Source organism: Octodon degus, unplaced genomic scaffold (assembly GCF_000260255.1).
Source record: "Octodon degus isolate 3935 unplaced genomic scaffold, OctDeg1.0 scaffold00038, whole genome shotgun sequence".
Classification (NCBI taxonomy): domain Eukaryota; kingdom Metazoa; phylum Chordata; class Mammalia; order Rodentia; family Octodontidae; genus Octodon; species Octodon degus.
Window position 1 is genome coordinate 17,250,078 of NW_004524614.1, and position 15,721 is coordinate 17,265,798.

Below are 15,721 nucleotides of genomic sequence, written 5' to 3' on the forward strand. Positions count from 1 at the left end.
GCTTCTTAGGCAAGTGTTTATTCTATTGAGCTATCTCCCTGGCCCTGAAGTTCTTAAACAACAAGATTTTTTTTTAATTTTTGTTTAACAACTAGATTATATTGTTAAATGTGGTCTATAAATTCTCTATGCAAAATGCTTTGAAATACTTGAAATGTATTACTTGCCCATAATTACTTATGAAAATACATTTTGTTACACTGTAAATCATATTGTCTGCTTTTATTTGAACTCTTAATCAGTACACCTGCTGATCCTCTTTATTGTAAATATTATCTAAATGGAACAATAGTTAGTGGTAGTAAGCCCTGGAAATGAATGTATATTCCCAAATACCAAGACATTTTACAGAAGAGGAAAAAAAATTGAGAAAAAAGGATTATAGTAATTAACAAGGTCTGAAGGTCCCCCACATGTGTGACTTTATGTAACAGGAAATTTAAAATTCAGATTCTGGGAAACACTCCTCAAATTCTAACTCAGTGAGTACAGAATACTATATAAATTAAGGTAAAAAGCATTGTTGATGGTAATTTGCTGTGTAGTTAATTGGAAAATTAGTGAAAAGCCAACTTTTCACTTCATAGAAGAACAAAATGAGGTCCCAGGAGTCAGAGCCCCTGGAACATGTTCCAGATTTGTGCAGTTTAGTTTCCACTCCTTGACTATGTAGTAGCTTAAGTATGTTCAGAAATGCTGAGTCCCTCTCACTGATATGGAAGCCTTTGAAGTTTCTTGAGTCAGTGTTTCAGGTGTTGAGTTAATATGGGAAAGAAAAAATAATAGAAAATTTAACACCATTTACTCTATCTCTCATGTTAAAGTATGAAAACTATCATGTATTTTTATGGAAGGACCTTGATAGACTTATAAATTTGGAGCATTATTATACTTTGAGTAACTCTAAGTTAACAAACCATAATGTTCTCAAGGCCATTCATAAAACCATAGAAGGTGACATGCAGTTTATCCAGAAGGGAATCTGAATGTGTGAGTCAAATAGTTTGATGGGTAGTTTGACTTAATTTCATTCTTCACAACAGTATTGTTATTCCCCTTTATAGGAGAAAAAGAATAAGGTTGCTCTTGAATCCATTGTTGATTTTGGAACTTTGTACGTTATAATGAGAGAACTTTTCACTATCTATTTTCTACAATATGTTCTATATTGAATTACAAAATTAAAAATTGAAAGTAAGATTTACCTTCCATATTAGAATATGAAATATGTGTGTAAACATAATTGGAATTTTAATACATGATTGAAATATGTTTGAAATTTAAAATTTTGGACATTATAAAAACAAAATAATTGGGTGCTACTCTGTAGACTGGCTTAGTGCGAGTACAGAATATTTCTGCTAATCATATTTTTAATTTTACACAAAACAACATGTAGCCTCCTCTTTCTGCCTGATTGCTATCAATAAGCCCTTCTAACACAGTTGTTTTACTACTCTTGTTTAGTGTTGGATGGTTAAATCATTAATTAAATACTAAACCATTAAGTATTTTTAAAAAACTCAATCAAATATTGGCCACATCAAAACTGCCCAAGGTAAGTATGTGTTAACTCTAGTTTGTTCTCTCTTGTCATAGCAAACTAGTGATAAAATTCTGTTGATTCTCACAGCCATTCTTAAAACCCTCTCATTTTTATATATACTATCACAAAAACCACTATATCCATGTCCTGTTTCATACATGGTGTGGGGATTTTTTTAAACATAGGAATGTGATGTCTTACTAATCAGAAGTTCTGCTGAATAAAAATCTACACCTACAACATGAAGCCTTTCATGCACTGATCTTTGTTCAGTCATCTGTTACTACTCTTGTCCTTATGTTTTTTTCTTCTCTGCTATACGTTGCAGCTGCACTGCGCCGCCCAAGGTGGTTAATACCCCTGTGTGTGTATGGTCCCCATTTGTGTGACTGGAAACCCTTGGACTCCACTCTCCAGGTTCAAACGTCGCCTTGTTTTCCCTCCATCAAGCAGGATTAGGAGTTTTGCTTGTGAGCAAGCATTTCACGTAGTGCACTCCATTATCACAGCAGTTACTAAGTGTGGCAGCTACAGATTTTACAAAAGTCTTAAGACTGTGACAAACTGGGTTTCAAAATTTCTTTGGCAGTAATAACTGAAAAAGCTATGTAACAGAACAGATACATTGAAATTTGGACCAGTTTGTGTTTTATCTATAGTAGTTTACTCAGCCAGACTATTTGACCACATCCTTCACTTATTTCTTATGGCAGGAATTTGTCTTAAGTAATGGACTGATAATTTTTTTTAAACCTGCAAAATAGTCTCCCATTTTTGACAAACATCAGACCTATTTTCATGAGTTCTCTGAAATTTACACATTTCAAAATCAACTATCCGATGAAGCAGTCATGGAGGTGAATATGCAATAGGCACTTTCAGAAGCTCATTTTTCTCACAAAACTGATACATATTTCTTCACTTTATTGTTAAGGAAGCTGAGATTTGATTAGTGCGTCCACAATTACAATGCCACTGACTCTTAAGGTTTGTGAAGTCCACACTGAGTCATGTTTGCCATCATTTTTACTAGAATTACACTAACATGTTTTTCCAAAATGAAAATTAATGCATCTGGAATGGGCCACGTTGCTGCTATTGAGCATTTCTGTGATCTCACTTTGCTTGAAAACTGTAACAGTAATTAACATAAACAAACTGCCTTTTAGTGAACATTTCATAGAACAATAAAGGATTGTGAATACTGAAAAGTGGGCTTATGGCCCTGTTGTGTACTTTCTTTATAGAGAGGTGTAATTTTGTCACTGCTTCAAATTCCTGGCCGGAATGCAGAGCCCAGTTTTTACGGTTGTTTTTCTGGCAAAATTCAGCAATGTAAAAGCTGTTATTGAGAGCGTATGTGATAATGCATCATGTCAATATTTGTTTGGCTGAGTAACTTGGGTGTAATTAAATTCACTATTTACAACTGATGTACTGTTTTAGAAATAAACTGTCATTTTTGTTGTCAGTGCTACAAACGTTCTGACAAGTCTTAAATGGAGACACTAGCTTCTCTGATAAATGTATAGATGGGGACTCTCCCTTTATCCTTTCATGTCCACATTTGAAACATAAGAAATAATAAATGAGACCCAGGGCTAAGTGACCAGAAGTGTTGGAAGTCACAATGTGTCGGAGCTTCGTCCCAGCATAGAAAGACTTAAACTCCAAGCAAAGGGGAGTGAAGCCTTTGACAGCAGATGACTCATAGCAGGCTCACATGCTCACCCTAGCCTGGGAATTGCACCACCTTGCTGTTGGATTTATGGTTGGGATCAGGAGTAGAGAGAACGCTCCTCAGAGGTTGCTGAGCGCTTCATTGTGATATGGAGATAATCCTGTTCCAGGTGTTGTAATGTGCTCAAATTCAGCCAACAATTACGTGTGCTAAGATCATAGAACTTTGTTTTGAAGATAATCTAAAATGTCCACTTATATTTCCTAGTATTTTGTTTGAAAGTATTCCATAGAAATTATAATGAAAGTCCATTTCAAAGATGCCATCCTCTTCCTATAAACAGAAATACACAAACCTATTGTCCCTTCAACTTTACCATTTTCCATCCTCACTGAAATTTGCATGAAAGAACATCTCTTGCTCTGGTAAGTTATAAATCCCCCCCCAAGATTTTCCTAAGTGGTTTTAATTTACTCCCTGTCGAGGATGACTGCATCATGACTTGGCTTCCATTGCCTCAGTAGATAACCTTTATGTCTCATTGGTGCCCCCCCCTTACACACACACACACACACACACACACACACACCCGCTTCATCTGTTTCTGTCTATGGTTGTATCCCATGGAATATCCTGGATATACTGTTGTGTAGTGAATTTAAATTGACCCCTGCAGTCAGTTCAATCATGCTCTCCAAGCATCCTAGAATAGAGAAAGATTTTTCTTTATGTTGTGAAATGTAACTGGATTTAAATGAAGCTGTGATTTGTACATTTATAGTTGAGCATTTGACAATTTCGTGTGTCAGATATATAGGTCAGTCTTCCAGGGTAATTAACTACCATTCTCTGAAATTTCATGTCCTGGATTAAAATGGATTATAATTAGCTTCTCAAAATTATGTGGTTATTGCCACATGAATGTGATAGTTAATGAATGTCACAGAAATTCAAAGGATTATTGAGGTCTGTGCTGTTAGAGAAGAATTTTTAGCGGTAAAAATGATTTGGGCAAGAATGTGAAAAAACCATACAGGACATTAATTTACCCAGTAAGGGTATCTTGCTCACTAAGTACTAGAAAGTCATCCATCAGTGCTCATGTGATGGGGTCAGAGTGTTCTTTGTGTTACTACATTATTTCCTGGTATGTTTTCATTGCAGAGACCCCATAAATGTGAGATAGCTGATCCAATATTTCACTTTTAAAGTATCATTTCTTGAGCTGGGTGTGGCTGCATACACCTTTATCCCAGCCCTCTGGGAGGCTGAAGCAGAATTTCAAGTCCAGCCTGAATAACTTGTCAAATCAGTGAGATCCTGTCTCAAAAATAAAAAATAAAAAAATAAAAAATAAAAAAAAATAAAAAAGATTTGGGTATATAGCTGAGTACTCAATTCACAGTACTGTAAAAATATAAAAATACAATGAATAGTACATTCAACTAATATTTTACTCTTGGGGAACCTCATTGCCTTATATTTTGGCCCTTAATCACTGCTTATTAAAGTCTTAGTAGCATTAATGAGGTTTTGCATGGCACTACTCTTGATAGTGAACTGTAAGCTCAACTTGTAAAATACATTCATGAAGAGAGAGTTGGTTTGGGTAGAGGTGCATAGAAGTATCTAGATATTTGTACTTGTAAGAACGATCACAGGGGCAGGTCAGGGTATTTCATACCAGCAAGGCAGGGTTCCTAAGGCAAGTAAATCTATATAACTGGAAGACACTGTAGTCCCTAGGCCCCTACAGAAAGAGTGCTGCTTGTGATGAGAATAGACTGGTGTGCTCTTCCCATTAAGGAGGTGAGCAACGTGAGATACACTTTTGAATACCAGTCAATCTTGGAATTCTAGGCAGATCTGAGCCTCTAGGGCTAAAGCTGAACCTCTGCAGGTGATGAACAAATAACTTCCTCCACGGAAAGAAAACAAAACTGGAAATCTTATGCAAGCTTTTGTTGGATTACTTCTTTGTAAATAGAAATACCCACATCTTAAAGATTCTCATTCCTGTTAATACAGCCAAAGAACACATACAGAAAGCTAACATCATGAACCAATATCAGTATCCTTAGATGTAAAAGTCCTCAATGAAGTTTAGTAAATCATATCCAGCAATATATCATATCTTAATCCTTTTACACAGCAACTGATGAAGACAGTTGGGATTAATGGAGATAACAGCAGCACACCTGAAACTGTCAATAGGTGCAAGCATACTGTACTGTGGATTGCTTTCTCTTTTACAGCTCTTGCTGAGAAGCTCTTCCTACTGGATGCCTCTGCTCAACAACCTCAATTTGTTTCATGATACAAGATGTCTACAAAATACTTTTTTTTCTGTAAAACATCTTGCATGTTTATATCCGGTAACCTAAACAACTAATTTGAAGATAACATCATGCAATACAACAACCATTATTGAATTCCTATCACTTCGTTTAGTGAAATTTTGCATCATTCCTAATGCTACTTTTTTCTGTCACTATTTTGTATTCTTTAAAAATAAATAAATTTGCTGACTTTTGAAGGAGTGACCCAGCTTTCCAGACACCACCGCAGAGGTGTGAGCTGTCATAGTCCCTCTTCTCATTGGCTTCTTTTTACAACTCATAAAGGCTATTTATTACAGAAAAAAAATGATGAATTAGTATCTCCTATGTTACATATTGTTTCATTGGTATTTCTCTTTCGTCTATTAGTGCACATTTGCAGCACATAATGATTACATTTATTGTAGTGGGCAAGACTGCAGGTGTACATAAGGCATCTTACTTTTATGGCCCCCTTCCAACACTCCCTGGTCCCTCTAACACTTACTCCCATTTGCATTCTTCAAATCTCTTTCTTTCTTCCTAAATATAGTCTTTAAAAAAGGAATAGTCACTTTAAAAAAAAGCACATCAGTGTCCCTCTCTGAACAAGGTGGTGCACACAGACAGCTAACGTGTGCAAAGCACACACTATGCACCAGATACTGCCGTGTTTACATTCACATTTACTCCTCAGTGTAGCCTTTGAGCCCAGTATAATTCTTTATGTGCTTTAGATTGAGAAAACAGAACTTTGGGAGTATTTGGTAATTTTTTTTGAAGTTACACAGCAAGTAAATCTCAAAGGTCAACTGAAGTCTTGCCTTGAGATGTCGGTGCCCACTATCCTGGCTAATAGACATTACAGCCTCTATTATAGAGCTCCCTGGTAAATTAGCTTAATTTATGACCCAGAAAACTGCTTCCTACTGTGCAGCCTTCCCATCTGAGTAGGTCATCTTGACCTAGTCGTCTCATCTTCCCGTGTATCTTAGTGTCAATTGGGAAGGCAGTATGAATCTCAGGCTCTGGTTGCATCCACATTTCCTCGTGGCACTCTGTGCCCACCAATGTACTTCTTCCAGCTTTTTACTCAGGAATTTATTCATTGAAGATACAAAGATGAGTTGACCTGCTTATTGCCCTTTTGAATAAAAAGTTTCTGAGGTTTGAGAAAAAAGCAGACCAACACCAGTGTCTATTTGTTTTCCATTGGTGTTGCTGGGTATTTTCATCCCTTTCTTGAGACCTGACAGATCCCTTATACCTATGTCTGCTCACCAAATTTTAGCTTTCATTGGATAACTCAACTGGTCCCTACTAAAGAGCAAAGCAGTCAGAGACAAAAATGGGTAGAGCTTTGCATTCAGGAATTTAAAAATTCTAAGCTGGAATATAGCCAGGAACCAGGAATTCCATAAGTAATAGTTGAAGCCATGGCACATTGGTATAGATATATCTCAAGGAGAGGTCGGAATCCGGCACTCAGATGGAAACAAGCGCTGTTCCATCCAAACATCTGGAAGAAATTGCAGATCAAAGATCTGATCTGTCCTATGCCTCCTGTTGAGAAATGAACCACAAAGGGAGTTTGTTTAAATAAGTTTGAAGTATAGTGTTATATGGTAGATTAGTTAATGTTCAACTTGTGTCTAAGTTGCTTAATTTTCTCTCTTTCTGGGACAAAATACCTGACACCAAATTAAAAGGGAGAAGGTTTATTTAACTCACAGTTTGTGGTGGTTTAGTCCATAATCAGCTGGCTCCCAAGTAGGGTGGGCAGGGTGGCAAAGGGGCAGCCATTCATGATGGTGGAAGGTTGCAAAAGCAGTGAAGAAAAAGGGCAGCGCAAGCCTCTTTTCCTCCTCTATGTTGTAGGCAGGCTGCTCATGTTTGGCAGGTGTAGCACGCACATCACTAATCCCAGCAATAGACCATGAACCAATTATAATCTAGCATCAGCCGCCTCCAGAAAGCAACCTCCTTATGGTATGAGGCTTGCTGGGACACCCAGACACAAACCACAACACCGTGCAACACCAGTTGAATGGAGCCAGCACGGCGCTGGGTGGAAGGTCCACCTGAGGCTGGTTGCCAGCAACCTAAAAGAACTGGAGGGGAAGATGCATGCTGGTGCATCTCCTGCAGGAGCTTGTCACACTGGCTCTGAGAGTCCGAGGGCTCTGGCCTCCGCTGTAGCTGAGGCTTGCCATGGCTCTCTTCAGGGCTTCCTGGCTCCAGTGCAGATCCTCCACCCACTGGTGCAGAGCACCCAGCTTCCAGCACTGGCCTTGGGGACTTCCAGTGCAGATCCTTGGTACAGATTTTGATGGGACATTGCTGTGGGCTCTGCCTCCAGCTGGACTCGTGAAGGACACTGCTGTTGGATCCAGACTCTCAGCTGGATTCTTTGGCTCTCTAATGCATGAACAGATCTCTTGTACTCTTCTGTATTTGATTTCTTGATTTCTTAGTTAAATACTATAAAATGATCCTATAAATTATGTGTCCTAGAAGTGCTGATTATAATGTGTTATGTCCATAAAGGCAAATATAGATAGTGGCAAATTATTTATTCACTAAACACTTCTCTGAATATTTAAGTACCATAACAGTATCACTAAATTTATTTTTCAGCTGTATCACATCATCTTCTATCTGTGCTTGTCTGTTGTAAGGACAGCACTCAGGTTAGGGCTCTCGTTTTCTGGGGTGACCTCATTGATTTAATTACCTCTATAAAACCCTTATCTCCCAATAAGGTCACCTCTGAGGTACTCAGGCTTGACACGCCAACCTTTCCTATAGACAAGGGATAATCAACCTCTAACAGCATACATGATGCTATTTGTTGGTCACAGCTTTTCAGACAAGGCTATCAGTTAAATACATGAATTACAAAATGTGTCCTAATTAATTTTTACATATATAATTACAATTCACAAATTCAACTGGAAATTTTTGACTAAATCTCCATAATTTGTCATTTGAATGAATTAGAATAAATAGAAGGGAAAAGGAAATGTATTATTAAGCCCCAGATTTCACTCTAACTTCACAAGGAGCAGAATGCTCGTCAGAAGCAAGTGATACTCTGGATTCCAGTGCTCTTCAGGCCCTCCCTTGGATGCTCTGGGAAATGGAGCAAAGCCCTAAATGTAGGCAGCTGGAAAGAAGTTTGCGCTAGTAATGCATACATCTTAATGATGTTCCCCTACCATCAGTTGACTTGGCACAGTGGCTGAAAAGTTGGGTGAGATTTCCTCGCTGTGTATGTGTCATTGTACACAACCATAAAATTAAAGTAAGTAAAAACATTGTTTCCATAGCCGGGCCACTTTCAGCTGCTTACAGTACTTAGCAAAGCTCTCTACCTAGCATTCAAAAACCCCTTTGATATAAAAACATAAGGGCACGCAAAATAGTCTCTAAAGAACAAACTGTGAGCAAGAAGAAGCTATTAATGTAGAGGCCTCATATTAAGTGGAAAGTGGAAGCAGCAGAGTCAATTACAGGTGCATTTCTATTGGTGGAGAGACTTCAAAATAGATGTTAAAATTTGCCTCTAAATGCTTTCTTTTAAGTAATTTTTTTTAAATTATGATAGTCCATATATAAAAATGAACATCCAGCTTGCCTATCAAAGTAATTGCTTTCTTCCTTTCACTAGATGCAAAGCACAAGATAATTGCCTGTCTGTGATCCTTTGTTATTGGAATTATAAATAAACCACTCAGGTGGCACCCAAAAGACTAGGCACCTCAGGATTCCTTCATTGAGCCTCAAAACTATAATTTGTTACAGGCACTCTAAGCATAATACATTCCTTCTCGGTCTCTAAACTCGATAATTAGATGTGTTTAGTTAGAGTTAAAAATAAAATGAAGTAGAACATTTTCCAGGTGCATGTTATTAATCTGAAGTGCCAGAACAGAAAGGGACTTCACAAAGCAGATTCATGCATTTTGCGCAAGTCTTATGTTTTGGACACTGCTCAGTGCTCTGTCAAATCTCTCCTCCTTACCTCTAGCCTAATAGCATACTCATTTTGTGGATGTCAAGAAACATAGGACTTACACAGCAAGTTTGTGGTGGAAGCAGGACTGAAGCCCGATTTTTTGGCTCCAGTGTTTACATTCTCTCCACTAACTTCTAAAACTTGAGGCAGAAAAGGGAAGAGAATGTGCAGCGTATATTAATTTCTTACCTCATCATGAGGTGTTGTAATCCAGTCTGGGTAGTTTAAAAAATAGGCATTTATTATTTTCAGTCCTGGAGGCTGGAAAGTCCAAGAACAGCATCTTGGCAGCCTAGGTGCTAGCCAGGGCCGGGCTCTTGGCTTGGGCATGTCTATCCTTTTCCTGTTTGTCTTCCCTGGCAGATGCCCAATGAACTGCCTGTCTCCCCTGTGCCTTGACCTCAGCCCTGGTCTGTAAACATTTTATGGGCTTGCTGTACTTTCTGCCTGGAGTGCCTGTATGTATTGTCCATTTGCAAGAATTTTTTTTTTTTTTTTTTTTTTTGCAGAAGCAGGGATTGAACTCAGACTCTTGCGCTTGCCAGGGAAGCGCTTATTCCACTGAGCCATCTCCCTGGCCCCAAGAAATGCTTAAGCAGATGTGATCTCATTTCCAGATATGTTTGAGAATTTGCCTGGCACATATGGTTGTCGCAGTGGGGCTTGGATGGCAGCAGGTGCCCCGGGGACTGGGCCGCCTGCCAGGACGCACAGCAGAGACCTACTGTGTGCTCAGCGCTCAGAAAGCGCCTGCTGTGGACAGTGATCTTACTTTCACAACCTTAAAAATCTTTTTAAAGAGTTTATGACCTCTGCTGCTAGGCCTAAATCATCCTTCCCTCTGCGGAAGTTCAGCAGCGCTTCTTTCTGTTGGTCTATATGTTTTGTGTTCATGTATTTTTAATTCAGTTATTAGTTTATCACTTTTTCTCACAAACATGATTTTTCTGTTTATTTTATGTTTTTTTGAGCATTTTCTTTTATACACAATACTTATATAGCATTTGTGTGCCAGCTACTGTTTTAGGTTTTTTATGTATAGATTCACTTATTTAATCCTCCTCATAACTCTGGAGTATTATTATTCCCATTTTATAGATGAAAAATCCGAGAAGCAAACTGGTTGGATAACTTCCACATGTGTCAGAAATGTGATTCAAACCCAGAGAATCCGATGGCTATTTTAACCATTAAATTTAATTATCTCATTTAACAAGCATGTGCTGAGTGTCCATTGTCAAACACCAAAATAGGACTTCGGTTCTTTAAAAAATACTAATAAAATTTGTTAGGTAACGAAGCATGTTACACTTTGTGTCTAGCCATCCTCCCAAAGCCTCCTGTAGTCATGGGGCAGACTTCTAGAGCTTGTGATTAACTCATGATCAAGGCTGGGATTATGGGTATGAGTGCTGCTGGGATTGTGGGTGTGGGTGCTGCTGGGATTATGGGTGTGGGTGCCACACCCAGCCTGTGGTGGAGAGCCTGAGTGCAGCATAACGGTGACAGACTTGCTCTCGGTAGCCATGGTTGCCACTACTCATCTCTTGTGCTCTCTGCTCCTTGCCACCACCATGAAAGTCTCCCCTGTGCCACGTGCCCTCTGCCTTGGAGCCAGCTGAGCATGGACTGAAAACTCCAGTAACTGTGAGCTAAATAAACCTTTCCTTCCTTCATTTTGGGTGTTGGGTATTTGTCCCAGCAATGAGAGAAGAGTAACTGAGACAGCACTCCACACAGAAGTCCAAAGTAGATTACCTAATTTGGATAAATGAGAGAAGAGAGCTTCCAGAAGGATGAACTAAGTGTGGAGCACCAAGTGTGAGGCAGGTGGCTGTGGCGGAAGGGTGGAGACAGATCAGAGAAGAGTTACATCTAATTTTGTGTTGAGTAGACTGTGCGGGTCACCTTTCTACTACTGTGATACAATATCATAGCCTACCAAGATATCTAAGCTAACCTAGCTAATCAAGATAATATCACAGCTAATCTTTAAAAAGGAGAACAGTCTATTCTAGCTGTAAGTTTCCCTGGTTTCAGGTCACAGTCAGTTCATCCCTCATGCTACTCACCTCACAGCAGACAGAAAGCAACAAGAAAGAGCAGACGCTGGGGCCCAGATGCTCCCTGAAGGCCACCACTCCAGTGTCCAGTGGTCTAAGCTCCATCTTCCACAGGTCCCACCTGCTCCCAATAATGGCAGGCTGGCCACCAAACCTTTAACACATCAGCCTTCGAGGACACTGAAGACTCAAACTGTGGCATCAGTTTGAAGCAAGGAGAGACTAGTCAAGATTTAGCAAAGACTGCCTTTGCGTCCGAGTGAAGCTGATCTATGGCATGAGTCACAATGGTGAGAGCTGTTGGACTGCTGGTCCACAACAAGAGCTGTTATTGAGGATGACGGCAGCAGTGCAGAAGTGATGGGGGCTCTTCCAATGTGTAGGTGACACATGGTAAGTCCTGCTAGATGAGTAGTATGCCAAGAGGTGTTCCCCAAAGTAAAAAATGAATTCCAAAGAACAATGGAGGGAGCGAGAGAGACAGACAGACAGACAGACAGATAGACAGACTTTGAGGAAGGGATGAGCCCGAGGATCTGGTCACCCACTGAAGTGATCGATATCTGTCTAGACTTCATTAGACCATGTCTACCATTGTCTCAGTTACTCTTGTCTCTTTGATGGGACAAATACCGAACACCCAAAATGAAGGAAGAAAAAGTTTATTTAGCTCACAGTTACTGGAGGTTTCAGTCCACACTCAACTGGCTCCAATGCAGAGAGGCACAGGGCAGAGGCCAGCAGTTCATGATGGTAGAACAACAACAATGGCTACAGAGATAGAGTTTGTCTGTCTCCCTTATATTGCATTCAGACTATCTGCCTCAGACTGAGAGTAGTGTTCACAACCATAATCCCAGCAGTACTAAGACCCATAATCCCAGTGGATCATGAGTTAATCTCAAACTCTAGAAGTCCCAGCCCCATGACTGCATAAGGCTTTGGGGGGACAACTAGACACAAACCATAACAACTATATCTTAGGCCTGATCACTCCATCTTATCTCGAGGCCTGGATTTCAACAGTGGTGTGTCTGGCCACAGCTTTAACGATTTTTCATCTTTGCCCTATCTGACTGCCTATAATATTTCTACTTAGCTGTCTGTAGTAGTTGAGATCTTAGTCTGTGCTGCTGTAAGTCAATACTATAGGCTGGGTAATTCATAGAGGAATTTATTTCTCATAATTCTACAGGGTGGAGTGTCCAAGATTAAACCACTGGCAGTGGTGTCTTATAAGGGCAGCTTTCTTCTTCTAAGCAGCACCTTGTTTCTATCTTCATAGAAAGCAGGAGAGCAAGAAACCTGGACATTGAAACCTCCTTTATGAAGATTTCATCTCTTCATGCTATCACATTGGCAATCAAATTTTAACGACTCGTAAGGAGACACATACGTTGAAGTCATAGCAATAACAATCATGTTGATGATCATGGCACACCACTAGACACCAGCATTTCTGCAGAGCCGGATGTGGGTAGCCCTCTGCACACCACACTGAGTTCCCACTGTCCACTCAACTTCCAGCATGCACCAAATGCCCTTACGTAGCTTGTTCTGGGAGAGCAAACTGTGGACCAAGCCTGTATATCTTACATTCAAATGGGGACAGCAGCATCTTATGTTGTGATTCTGGATGGTCTAAGGATTTTTGATATTTAGATTGAGTCTTAATTTTGCTTTTGATTACTGGCACTCTTTGACCTCAATTCATATACTTCATTAATTATATAAATAAGAGAAATGAAAAGATGTTAGAGAAGAAAGCATCCATGCCTTTTCTTGGGATGATTTTTGCTTATCTGAACACCAAATGGTGTTTTATTATAAGTATAGAAGCAGTTAAGTGTGATTTTTTTTCTTATTTTAGCAGTGACCACACCACATTTTCATTTTGCCTGAAACAAGATTTGCTTTTTGTTATTTTTTAATTTCCAAACTGGTCCATCTCTGTCCTTGGATCACTTCCTTGGATGTTCCAGGGAAGTCGATGGGCTGTGGACTAATTAGCTAACAGCTGAGCCTGGCTGTGTTCCTGTGGGATTAGTCTGGTGGGAGGCGAGACAGAACCAAGAGCTGCTTTTGTGTGAACAGTTTCTCCACAACATGAATCAGAAAGGGCCTTCTTGGGGGAAATGAGGGCTCTAGCAGATCTATCCAGTCCTCTTTTTCCACTTTCTTGTGCCAAGTAGCCTATTTCATAAATAGTTGGAAGAAAGACATCGATAACATCTATAAAAAAAGACATCTATAAAAACTGTTAGAAGTGAGTGTGTGTATGTTTGTGTGTGTGTGTGTGCACTTTACTGTGTGTATGTAATGTGTTGTTTATGTGTGTGCTCTGTGTGTGTAATATGGGGTATACTTGTGTGCATGTGTGTAATGTGTGCTGCCTGTGTATACTTAGTAGGCAGGGAAGTCAGTAGCACGGGTTCCCTTTACCTCTTCAGGGAGGCCACACAACAGCTCAGTGCTCCACTCCTGCATGTCCCCCTCATCAGCTGTGGTTGCACCTGCACCCCCAGTGCCCCGTGTGTGACCGGAATGCAGACCTGCGTATTCCCAGTCTGAGGCCAGGGTGGCGCTCACAGGAGGCCGAGTTGCATATGATCAAATCAATCCCTAGTTTTACAATTGATTTGAAGCAGTTGCTTCTGCTTATGTTACTTTGTGGCTCCAGAAAATTCCCTCAACCATAGAAACAAGGATGCTTTTAGTATTTGTGGTAGAGCCAATGATAATATGTGACACTTTAAACATTAATGAATAGCAATTCATATAAAAAGCATTTAGGTGGCTTGCAAGCATATTTCAACATTTTGAAATTTGTCAGAATTCAAACACAATCGAATAACCAGGAAATTGAAACTCATTTGAAACATAAAATAGTACAATGAAATGTTGAATTATCTATTATGGGTAAAATAGTGAGTATTCTTCAAACACACATGTATTCATTCAAGTCTTGATTCCCAGCACAGCAGTGCTCAGCGGTGGAGGCTGGAGAGGCGGCCGGATCAGGACAGCGCTAGCGCCGCCGGTAGTGAGTTAATCCGCTGATGAGTTCCCGGCTTGGGACGGTGGGGTTCAGTTGGAGGAAACAGCTCACCACGGCTTGGATTTTCAGGGAAGCCCTCGGTGGGGGCCTTTTCTGAGCCTGCTGACTTCCTTTCTCTCTGTTCCCCAGCTCCGTGAGGTGAACGCAGTCCTCACCGTGCCCTCCTCCATGCTGCTCCGCCTCAGCTCAGCCCGCAGCAGCGCATCCAGCCCACCATGGAGCAAAGCTTCAAGACTGCTGTCCAAAAGAAATCCTTCCTCCTTCAAGTTGCGTATGTCAGATATCTTTCCAGCACTGGAAAGGGTAACAATGCATCAGCCACCAAAACGCCAAGGATAAAAATACAAAACAAAACAGCACCAACAAGAAAGTGTGTACGCTCAACACTCTGAGACTGATGCGGAAGGATCGTGAGTTTAAGCTCAGCCTAAGCGATTTAGTGACTTTCACCCTTCTGCATGGTGATTTGTAATAAAGGGGAAAACAGCTAGCTCCAGCCTTGGCTTTTTGAAATAAGGCATATTTTTATCAACTTGTTCCTGGTAGAGCAGTTACAATTTAACGCCATTGTGAGTCTTGTTTTCTTCTTAGAGAGCCTGTTAACAAACTGAATTGCACTTATCTCTTTCTTAAAGGTAGGTTACTAGAAAGTTTATGGGCATTGTGTGTATTCTCCCACTTCTTTACTTTTAAGTAAAGAAAAAAAGACAATATTTTTGCACATACATTTTGCACCAACAAAATTATTTGCACAAACAATTTTATGTACACATAAAGATCAAATATATTTTGTAAAGGTTGGTCTTCATTTTCAGACATAGATTTGTCCCTTATGATTTTATTGAGTACAGTTGGTCCGAGGTGGTTGTATATGATTTTAACCTTGATATATAGACTACTGTGACACAATAGTTTCCATAGCTTTAAGAACAATCATTTTTACCAGGTTAGTCTCCCTTATCAGGCTAAAAATGGAGGGTATATTTCATAATTGAAATATAGAAACTTGGATTTAAATCTTGGATTATTTTTGTTTC